The following is a 9,958-nucleotide window of genomic DNA, read 5'->3' as shown; positions in this document are numbered from 1 at the left end:
GGGCCAGCTGTTTTCTCTCCATTATGGAAAGATTCCATTGAAGTAAATGTAGTGCATTGAGGCTGGTTCCCTCTGAGCCATTTTTCACTCATAAGGGCCCCTCCACAGACCCAATAGTCAGTTACATTAAACTCATGGGCAATCCTCTCATCTAGGTCATTGAAAAGGTTCTCTCCCAGGGTGGGGAAGTCCTGGTTTAGACCTAGGTCCTCCCTGAGTTGGTCATAGACTGGGCTAGACCCTGATTGTGAGGGCTTTGAATGTGCATGCTGTTTTATTTTGTTTTGTTTTGTTTGTATAATTTCTCTGACTAACTGGGCCCCACTTTCCTCCACTGGGCATGTCCTGACACTTGCTATATGTCCAATAGGTCCAATATCCTGTTTCTTTTTGATCCCTGGCAAGTGTGTCCCCCTAAATATTTGGGCTTTATCCACCCCATCCAATACTTATTACCATTATATGTGCAAAAGGTGGGTGTGTTATCCTGATAGTAAGCAGCTGGTTGGTTGCTCTAAGAGGTAAAAGCCACTCTAATCCTTCCTGATACCAAATTGTTCCCATACCCTTATCACAAGGGGTGGAATTTTTGTCTACTAAAGGGGCAAAAAGAACCCAGATTAGAAGCAACCAATAGTAACAAAGCATCCTACCCATAAGATGAAGCAGCATGTGAGCAGGGAACTCTCACCACATTTCCAGTTTTTTTTTTGTTTTGTTTTGTTTTTGTCTTTTTGCTATTTCTTGGGCCACTCCCGCGGCATATGGAGGTTCCCAGGCCAGGGGTTGAATCAGAGCTGTAGCCACCGGCCTACGCCAGAGCCACAGCAACGCAGGATCCGAGCTGCGTCTGCAACCTACACCACAGCTCAGGGCAACGATCGTTAACCCACTGAGCAAGGGCAGGGACCGAACCCGCAACCTCATGGTTCCTAGTCGGATTCATTAACCACTGCACCACGACGGGAACTCCTCATTTCCAGTTTTTAAGAGCAGTTGCTGCCAACCCTATGGCAAATATTAGAATAGTAACTGCAATAACAGACAGGTACAAGGGGTGACAGTGCATCACAATTAGGGGACAAAAATGAGCAGGCACAGTCTATTTATTCTGCCTGGCAGCCAATTCCTTGAGCTTTTGCTGTGTATAGACTAGTCAGCCTCCATAATGACTAGAGTAAGGCTGTCATCCTTGCAGGTCCCTGGAGCTGCAGCTTTTTTCTTTCAAATGGCCAGCTTGCACAATGTTAACCAGTCAGGGATGCACTCCCAGGTCTTGTGATGCTGGTCTTACTCTGCTGTGGTGAATCCAAGGAGCCACTGCTGACACCTTTACTGCAGTATGGGTGGATAAAATGACAGTAAATGGGCCACTCCAAAGAGCCTTTAATGGCTGGACATCCCTTTTTTTTTCCTTTTACCCATACAGCATCCCCTGGTTTGAAAGGGTGGGGGTGTGTGGTTAGACTCATAGGCAACCTTTACCTAGCTCACCAATGGAGGGTGACCAGGGTGCAACCTAGTGCCTGCACCTGCTGTCTCAGGATGAGGATCCCTAATTCCTTTAAGTCCCCCCTTCATACCCTTAATAAGATGAGGTGGGTGCCCTTAAAGGATTTTGTAAGGAGAAAACCCAGTCTGTTAGTAGCACTGGACTTAATTCTGTACAAGGCTGCTGGCAAGAGCTAGTCCCAATGCAGGTGTGTCTCCTGACACAGTTTACTTAATTGCAGTTTCAGAGTCCAATTCACCTGTTCCACCGTCCTGGAGCTCTGGGGCTGATAAGCTGTGTGCAACTTCCAGGTGATTTTTAATCCCTTTGCCACCAGTTGCACTACTTCCACCACAAATGCCAGTCCATTGCCTGACCCAGTGGTGATTGGAATCCAAAATTGGGGAATGATTTCCTATAGAAGGAACCAAGCTACATCCTGTGCCTTCTCTGTGTGAGTTGGGAAGGAGCTACACAAACAGAGAATGTATACACAAACACTAACAATTATTTATAGCCTCAGACATGGGGGCTCTCAATAAAGTCAACAATTACATTTTCAAATGGGGCCCCTCTGAAACTTTGCACCCCAGGGGCAGCCCTATGCCCCTGGCATGGGTTATTTTATGCACATATTTCACACTGTTCACATATTACCAAGGCTATGCTGGCAAGCCTAGGGATGTAAATGTGTCCACCCTGTATATTCTCAAGAGCCTTCTGGCCAATATGAGTCTTCTGATGAATTTGCTTAACAAAGCCTGGGCTATGGCCTCAGGAACTGCAATTTGGACATCTTCAAATTCCCACCATCCACCTGGGAGGTAATTTCCTTTTTCAGTTTGGAACCAAGTGCTCTCATGCTGTGAGTAGTTAGGGTCCCATTCTGACAGCAGGGTAGGGAACAGTGCAATAGTCAGGGCCACTGATTCTATTGTCCCCTTGGAGCCTGCAAGTTTTGCTTCCTGGTATGCTCTATGGTTTGTTTCCCCCAAGTGAAAGTGATGTCCCCCTTTTGATATCCCCCACAGTGCATGACTTTTAGGGGCCCATACAGCATCTAAAATTTCAAGAATCTCCTTGTCGTGATTTATATCCTTCCCTCCGGAGTCGATTAGCCCCTTTTTCTTATATAAAGCCCCATATATATGGAGGGTGGTAAAGGCATATTTGGAGTCAGTGTATATATTGACATGTATCCCTGCTGCCAGTTGGAGAGTTTGGGTTAGTTCAACAAGCTCTGACCTTTATGTGGAAGTTCCTTTTGGCAGAAGTTTTGCTTCAACCATGGAATGTAAGGTCACCACAGAATACCCAGCAAGGCATTCCCCCTCTTTTACAAAGCTGCTACCATTGGTGAAATATTCAGCATCTGGATCTTAAGGGGTTTTTCTGTTAAATACTGCCAGCTATAAAATGCCTCATCCATAACCTCAACACAGTCATGATCTGGCTGGCCTGGCCCAACAGGCAGTAGGGTTTAGTGTTTAGGGTCCTCCCTACCTCCAGGCAAATGCATGAATTTTCACATAGCATTCCCTGATTCTTGACCATTTGGGCATTAGTCAGCCAGCATTATCCCTTATATTCCATTAATGTCAGCACCAAGTGTGGCACATGGACTGTCAGTTCCTGTCCAATAATCAACTTATTTAGCTTCTGTCACTAGAAGCACTGTGGCTGAAAGTGCCCATAGGCAGGGTGGCCATACATGGGCAACAGAGGTCAAGTTCTTTGGAAAGATATGCCACTGGATGATGCCCCTTCCCAAACATTTGTGTTAAAACCCCTACTGTGACCCTGGAGCACTTGTGTACATACAGGAAGAAGGGCTTAGAGATATCTGGGAGTTGCAAGCCAGGTGGTGAGGGCTCACTTGATTTCTTCAAAGGCTTTTTTCTATACTCTTTCTCACAACAAAGGCTTCTGTTCTCCCCCCATTTTGTCCTCATAAAGTGGTTTTGTCAAAATGGAGAAGTTAGGTATCCAAATCATGCAGGAACCTGTGGCCCAGAGAAATTTCTGAACCTGGTGTCAGATGGAGGGAACTGGGGTTGAGTGTACATCCTGCCTTTTCTCAGGGCTGAGTTGATATTATCCCTGGGGATATGAAAGCCAAGGTATTTAACCTTTTGATTCTTGTTGTTTAAAAAAGCCCCTTTGTGGCACTCCAGTATTTTAAATCCCCAGGCATTATTAGGGTCCCATTGGGGATTTTCTTCTTTTCTCTGGAGCTGACTATGGGCATAAGCCTGTGCATTTGCTGTTCCCCTTGGCCTGACTTTTTGGTTGCTTTCCCACCAGTGTATATGGGGTTAACACTGGCAGCTCAGGAGAGGCAGCTACTGGTGAAGTCATGGATGAATCAAGGGATGGGCTGCTGGGGATGAGATCCTCTTTGGGAGACAGCATCTCCTGGTACAGCCTGGCTGTTGGGAGTGCCTGGAGGCAATGGAGGGTACAATGGTGCATAAGGTGGGGGTATTTCCTCTGGTTCCCCAGATAAAATGGCTTTTTGAGATCCTTTGGCACTTTGAAGGAGCCATTATTTGAGCTAACATGATTTTGCAGTTCTCTTCTAGACAGGCTCTCAGCCACAGTGGCTGGGAAAGGACTGTGTCTTGCCAGCAGTCAATATAAGGGAGTTGGTCTGGGTGCCCTGGGTCACCTGCAACAATCCTAAACACCCTACTAACCATTTCTCTATCTAGTGACCCCCCCAAAAATAGGGCAATCTATTTTACAGAATATCCAGAGTTTTATGGGAGAAAACATTTTACCATAATTTCCTGAATATCCCTTCTTAAAATTCTTTACCATGCACTCCAAGGGGGTTTGTTTACTCTGGTTTTTGCCCATTTTCCTCCCCTGAAAGAAGAGGACCAGACAACACAAGGAGGGGAGGGAGGAGAAAAGGGGAGATGGAAACAATCTCTTCCTCTGGCTCCAGTGCTCTCCTCAGGGAGATATTTCAGGCTCCTCTTAGCATTGGTGAGATTGCATAAGCCCCGTATCAGGACCTCTCTGAAGAGCCACCTTAAGCCATATGAAGTCACCATGGACCCATGGATGGGGACTCAACACTCGCTTCAGCCTGTCTGGTTGAGTTGGAACTCTCATGTCTGTCTCAGTCACTCACATTTACTTGCCTTCACAGGACATCTCCAACCTCTGCCCAGCACCTTAGAGGTGCATTTTCCTCTCTTGTCTCATCTAGGAAAACACCTGTGAGACTAGTAGGGCAACTCTGGGAGGTGATCAGGCTCCCCTTCTTCCTCTTAGGGGCAAGCCTCCAAAGGAACCGGGGTTCTTACCAGTCTGATGGGTGGCCCTCCCTATGCAGGTTCCTGGGCCTCCCTGGGTTCTGTTGTGCTCCCAGGGTCTTCACCCTGACAAGTTGGGAATGCTAGACCCTATGGATCAGTAAGTCCACTGGCTCCAGGGAGATCACCTCTCCTGGCATCCCAGGTTGTACCCCTGGGACAAGGGAGGTGAAATCACTGTCTCTTAATCCTGGATGAGCCCCCAGAATATGTGAGTGTGGCTTATGTGCAGAGAAATGAGACACCAAACTTTTTTTTTTAACCTGGTACTGGCTCAGAGGATTAGTATCCAGAGGCTGAATGCAGCAGGAGGCTTCCTTATATACTGCACTTATTTTCCCAATACATCTAAGTTTCTTTGTCCCCCTTATCAGGTATACTATGAATGTTGGGCAGACATCTGTAGGTTATGCTGCATTACTACAGAACTACACATGTGCCCACAGATGCTGGTGGTGCTGCATATCAACTTCCCTTTGATCTAGGAGGGCTCAGTCCTCTCCCAGTATATATAAACCTGGAATTGACCATCAGAAAGTCAAGTCACCTGAAGTAAGTAATTTATCCCTTAGCTACAATTTCCACATTTATCAAATGAAGACATAAGGTTTGCTTTGTGTACCAAAGAATCCTAAAATATAATTATTGTTTTGAGTGGTTAAAGCATGTGAAAATCCTTTGTATGATATAAAAATGGGAGTCATAAATTTTTCTTAGAGGGAGTTAGGAACATTTTGAAGAAAGGTAGCTGACATAATAGAGCTTCTGTGGATGTTTTAACTACTGAGTGTGTAATTTCCATGCTGAGTGGTCAACAGTATGAATCTTGGTGAGACAGACCTATGTTGTAATTCCACCTGATTCACTTAAATTTGTGTATCTTTGAACATTTAAATAATGTAAGCTTTTGATTTCTTCTGGTTAAAATATGTGTAAGAATGTTTATTAAAACTACTGGGAACATTTTTTTGAATGTGCATATAAAACAATTGGCACAGTGCCTGGAACTATTGACACTGGTTTGGAAGCCTGGATTGTACATTTTTGATAATAGGGGATTTTAAGGGACTCAAAATAGAAAGAATGCAGTGAACTATACTGGAAGCCCATGACATAGCTTTAGTAAGTCTCTGCAAATGTAAGGAGCGCCATGTTCATTTTAAGAAGAAATCAATGATTAATACATCTTCCCTGGTGCCCGTTTCACATTTTAATCTAGGCAAATTACAGAGGTTTGAACCTAGCTTAATGTAAAAATATAAAAAATGAACACAGATACTTCTCAGTTCTTGTTGACTCCTATGTACTCAATATGGGACAGAGCTGTTGTTCAATAATTTGTTACTGAATGAAAAATAAATGTCTGTTGGTTTCATATGGAAAAGATTTGGTTAATGTGAGGGTTTGATATATTATTGAAGCCAGAATTGTCCAGACTGTTATATTCACCAACAATTATGAGAAATAAAGGGAAATGTAGCCAAAATGAAGACTTTTCATAGTACAAAGGACATGGCTCTAATATTATGGCATGTTCATAGACATTTCCCACTTTTGCCAATTCCCAGCTGAGGCAAGCACAGCGTGAGGAGAGAGAACCAGAGAGCCTGTCTGAGTTCCTCCTCTTGGGCTTCCACATTGGACCAGAGCAGCAGGGTGCGTTCTTTATCTTGTTCCTGGGCATGTACCTGACCATGGTGCCAGGGAACCTGCTCACAATTCTGCTTATCAGGCTGGACCCTCACCTCCACACCTCCATGTACTTCTTCTTCAGCAACATGGCCCTCATGGACATCTCCTTTTCATCTGTCAATGTCCCAAAGATGCTGATGGACATGCACACTGAGTACAAATCCATCCCCTATGCCTGGTGCATAGCACAGATGTATTTTTTTCATATTTTTTCAAACCCTCACATTAACCAAATCTTTTTCTAGAAAATTTCCTTCTCACCTCAATGGCATATGATTGGTATGCAACCATCTGTCACCTTCTCCACTATACTACCATCATTGCAGAAGTAATCTGTACCTTACCAGTCACTGTATCTCGGATTCTGTCCTGTTCCAGTGCCCTTTGTCACACCCTCCTACTGGCACAGCTCTCCTTCTGTGCTGACAATACCATCTCCCACTTCTGTGACCTTAGTGCCTTGTTCATGCTCTCATGCTAAGACACATCCCTCAATGATCTGGTCATTTTCACATAAGATTGACAGTCATCATCCTCCCACTAATATGCATCTTGGTCTCTTATGTCCACATCAGGGCCACAATCCTCAATGTTCTGTCCACCAGGGGGATCTGCAAAGCCTTGTCTACATGTGGCTCCCACCTCTCTGTGGTTTCTCCCTATTATTGAACAATTATTGGCTGTATTTTGTCCCCTTATCTAGCACCTCCAGGGACAAGGACATAATTTCTTCTGTGATGTACACTGTGGTCATCCCATTGCTGAATCCCTTCATTTACAGACTGAGAAATAGGGACATGAAGGATGCCCTGGAGAGACTCTTCAACAAGGCAGCCGTCTTGTCTCAATGATATTTGCTCATCTTTATAACAGACACAGGTAGTCACATAGCCCCATATCCTACATGTCTAATCTTAAGCCCAGATTGGAATGAATATACTTTAAATATTTGGTAACTTGAATTTCAATTTTTTTACACTTATTGTTTCTTTTCCTAAAAACACATTAGTATAAATTGAGAATTCTGAGCTTACCTTATTTATTACTGCTCTTGTCCATGACATTGAGAAATTACATACCTAGGAGTACTTATGTCTATATTCTTATATCAGGGGGATTTGTTAGTTTGTTATAAAAATCTTTATTGAGGTAAAATTGCTCTATGAATGTAGTACACATTTAAAGTGTTCAGAATAATATTTTCATATGTATATATTGTGAAACAACCTCCATAATCTAGTGAAATAATATTTTCTTCATCTCCATTTAGTGACCATTTTAATTTTTTAATTTTTTTTCCCACCGTACAGCATGGGGACCAAGTTACACATACATGTATGCATACTTTTTCCTCCAATTTTTGTGTTGTTATCTAAGTATCTAGACATAGATCTCAGTGCTACACAGCAGGATCTCATTGTAAATTCATTCCAAGAGCAATAGTCTGCATCCATTAACCCCAAGCTCCCAATCCCTCCCACTCCCTTCTTCCCCCTGGGCAACCACAAGTATATTCTCCAAGTCTATGATTTTCTTCTCTGAGGAAAGGTTAATTTGTGCTGTATATTAGATACCATATATGAGTGATATCATATGGTATTTGCCTTTCCCTTTCTGACTTATTTCACTTAGTAGGAGAGTCTCTAGTTCCATCCATTTGCTACAAATTGCATTATGTCATTCTTTTTATGGCTGAGTAGTATTCCATTGTGTATATAAACCACATCTTCCTAATCCAATCATTTGTAAATGGGAATTTGGGTTTTTTCCATGTCTTGGCTATTTTGAACAGTGCTGCAATGATAATGTGGATTCATGTGCATTTTTAAGGAAAGTTTTTTTCTGGATATATGCCCAAGAGTGGGGCTGCAGGATCATATGGTAGTTCTGTGCATAGTTTCCTAAGGGTCCTCCATACAGTTTTCCATAGTGGTTGTACCAGCTTCTATTCCCACCAACAGTGCAGGAGGGTTCAAACCCCTCCAGCACTTGTTATTTGTAGATTTATTACTGATGGCCATTCTGACTGGTGTGAGATGATATCTCATGGTAGTTTTGATTTGCATTTATCTAATAATCAGGGATATTGAGCATTTTTTTCATGTGTTTGTTGTCCATCTGTATATAAAATGGGAAAAGGAAAGTCTATTCAGCAAGAATTGCTGGGAAAACTGGACAGCTGCATGTCAATCAATGAAACCAGAACACACCCTCACACCATGCACAAAAATAAGACAAGACACCATTAAACTCCTGGAAGGAGAGGCAAAACATTCTCTGACATCAACATGAATATTTTCTCAGGTCAGTCTCCCAAAGCAAAAGAAATAAAAACAAAAATAAACCAATGGGATCTAATCAAACTGACAAGCTTTAGTACAGCAAAGGAAACAAAAAATAAAACAAAAAGACAACTTTCAGAATGGGAGAAAATTGTTTCAAATGATGCAATGGACAAGGGCTTAATCTCTAGAATATACAAGTAACTTATACAACTTGACAGAAAAAAGCCAACAACCCAATGGAAAAATGGGCAAAAGACCTGAATAGACATTTCTCCAAAGAAGATATACAGATGACCATTTGTGTCTGGTGTGAGAGAACTTAAGATCCACTGTGCTATTGGATTAAATATAAAGTGTGCAATACAGTCTGGTTCACTATAGTCGTGCTGTACATTATACCTCAGAAGAACTGACTGTAACTTTGTCCATTATGCTAGTGAAATAAATCAAACTCAAAACAAGGCATATACTGCATGATCTCACTTTTATGTGGAAACTGAAATAACCAATTCATAGAGTAGAAGATAGGATGGTAGTTGCTAGGGGTTGAGGGGGGGGAATATGGGTCCCCATTGATTGATGGAAGATCCAGGCTGGTCAGGTTCCCGTGGCATAGAAAAGTGCCAGAGCTGGGACTTGGTAAATTTTGTCTTTTCCTCTCCTCACTTCCCATTCATCTTTCTTTTTTCATGTTTTGTTTTGTTGGTGGTGATGATGATGGGTCAGGAGACGAAAAGGTAGAGCAGCCTTTATTTCTCCAGGAAACAATCCACAGCTATGAGTTCAGCTCCTCCACTTAGGGACTCAAAGATTCTTCTGGATTTTAGAAACAACAATCACTCTAAGACATTGCTGTTCTCTATACTCAGCAGTTCTCTCTCTGATGAGTTTTTGCTGGGATGTTCTGACTGCAAGCATGAGTTTGAACAAAATGCCCACTCCATATGGATTGGGAATGAATAAGACAATGAAAGCCCCCATTGAATTTGTCTGTCTCATTCAATGACTTAATTATGAATCTCCATGAAAATAATTTCTACTCATCTTTGTGATACCAGTTTTATGTTATGAGACTAAGTAATAATGTCTTTTATATATATTGAAATACAGCATAGTTTTCCTTCTTCAAGCTATATTTAGTTAAATATGAATATGATCAAAACTGC

The 9,958-nt window shown here is 42.5% G+C and overlaps 1 pseudogene; it reads left to right on the top strand.

The window, feature by feature from the left end:
- Positions 1 to 3,848: 3,848 nt before the first annotated feature.
- On the top strand, positions 3,849 to 7,358 carry LOC146407242 (olfactory receptor 1J4-like; annotated as a pseudogene).
- Positions 7,359 to 9,958: the final 2,600 nt, after the last annotated feature.

The sequence above is a fragment of the Sus scrofa genome, chromosome 1 (assembly GCF_054392235.1).
Source record: "Sus scrofa isolate SSC_HxYL_T2T_F1_AM1 chromosome 1, Sscrofa_HxYL_maternal_Yorkshire_Landrace_v2.0, whole genome shotgun sequence".
NCBI classification, from domain to species: domain Eukaryota; kingdom Metazoa; phylum Chordata; class Mammalia; order Artiodactyla; family Suidae; genus Sus; species Sus scrofa.
This window is presented reverse-complemented; position numbering and strand designations above follow the sequence as displayed.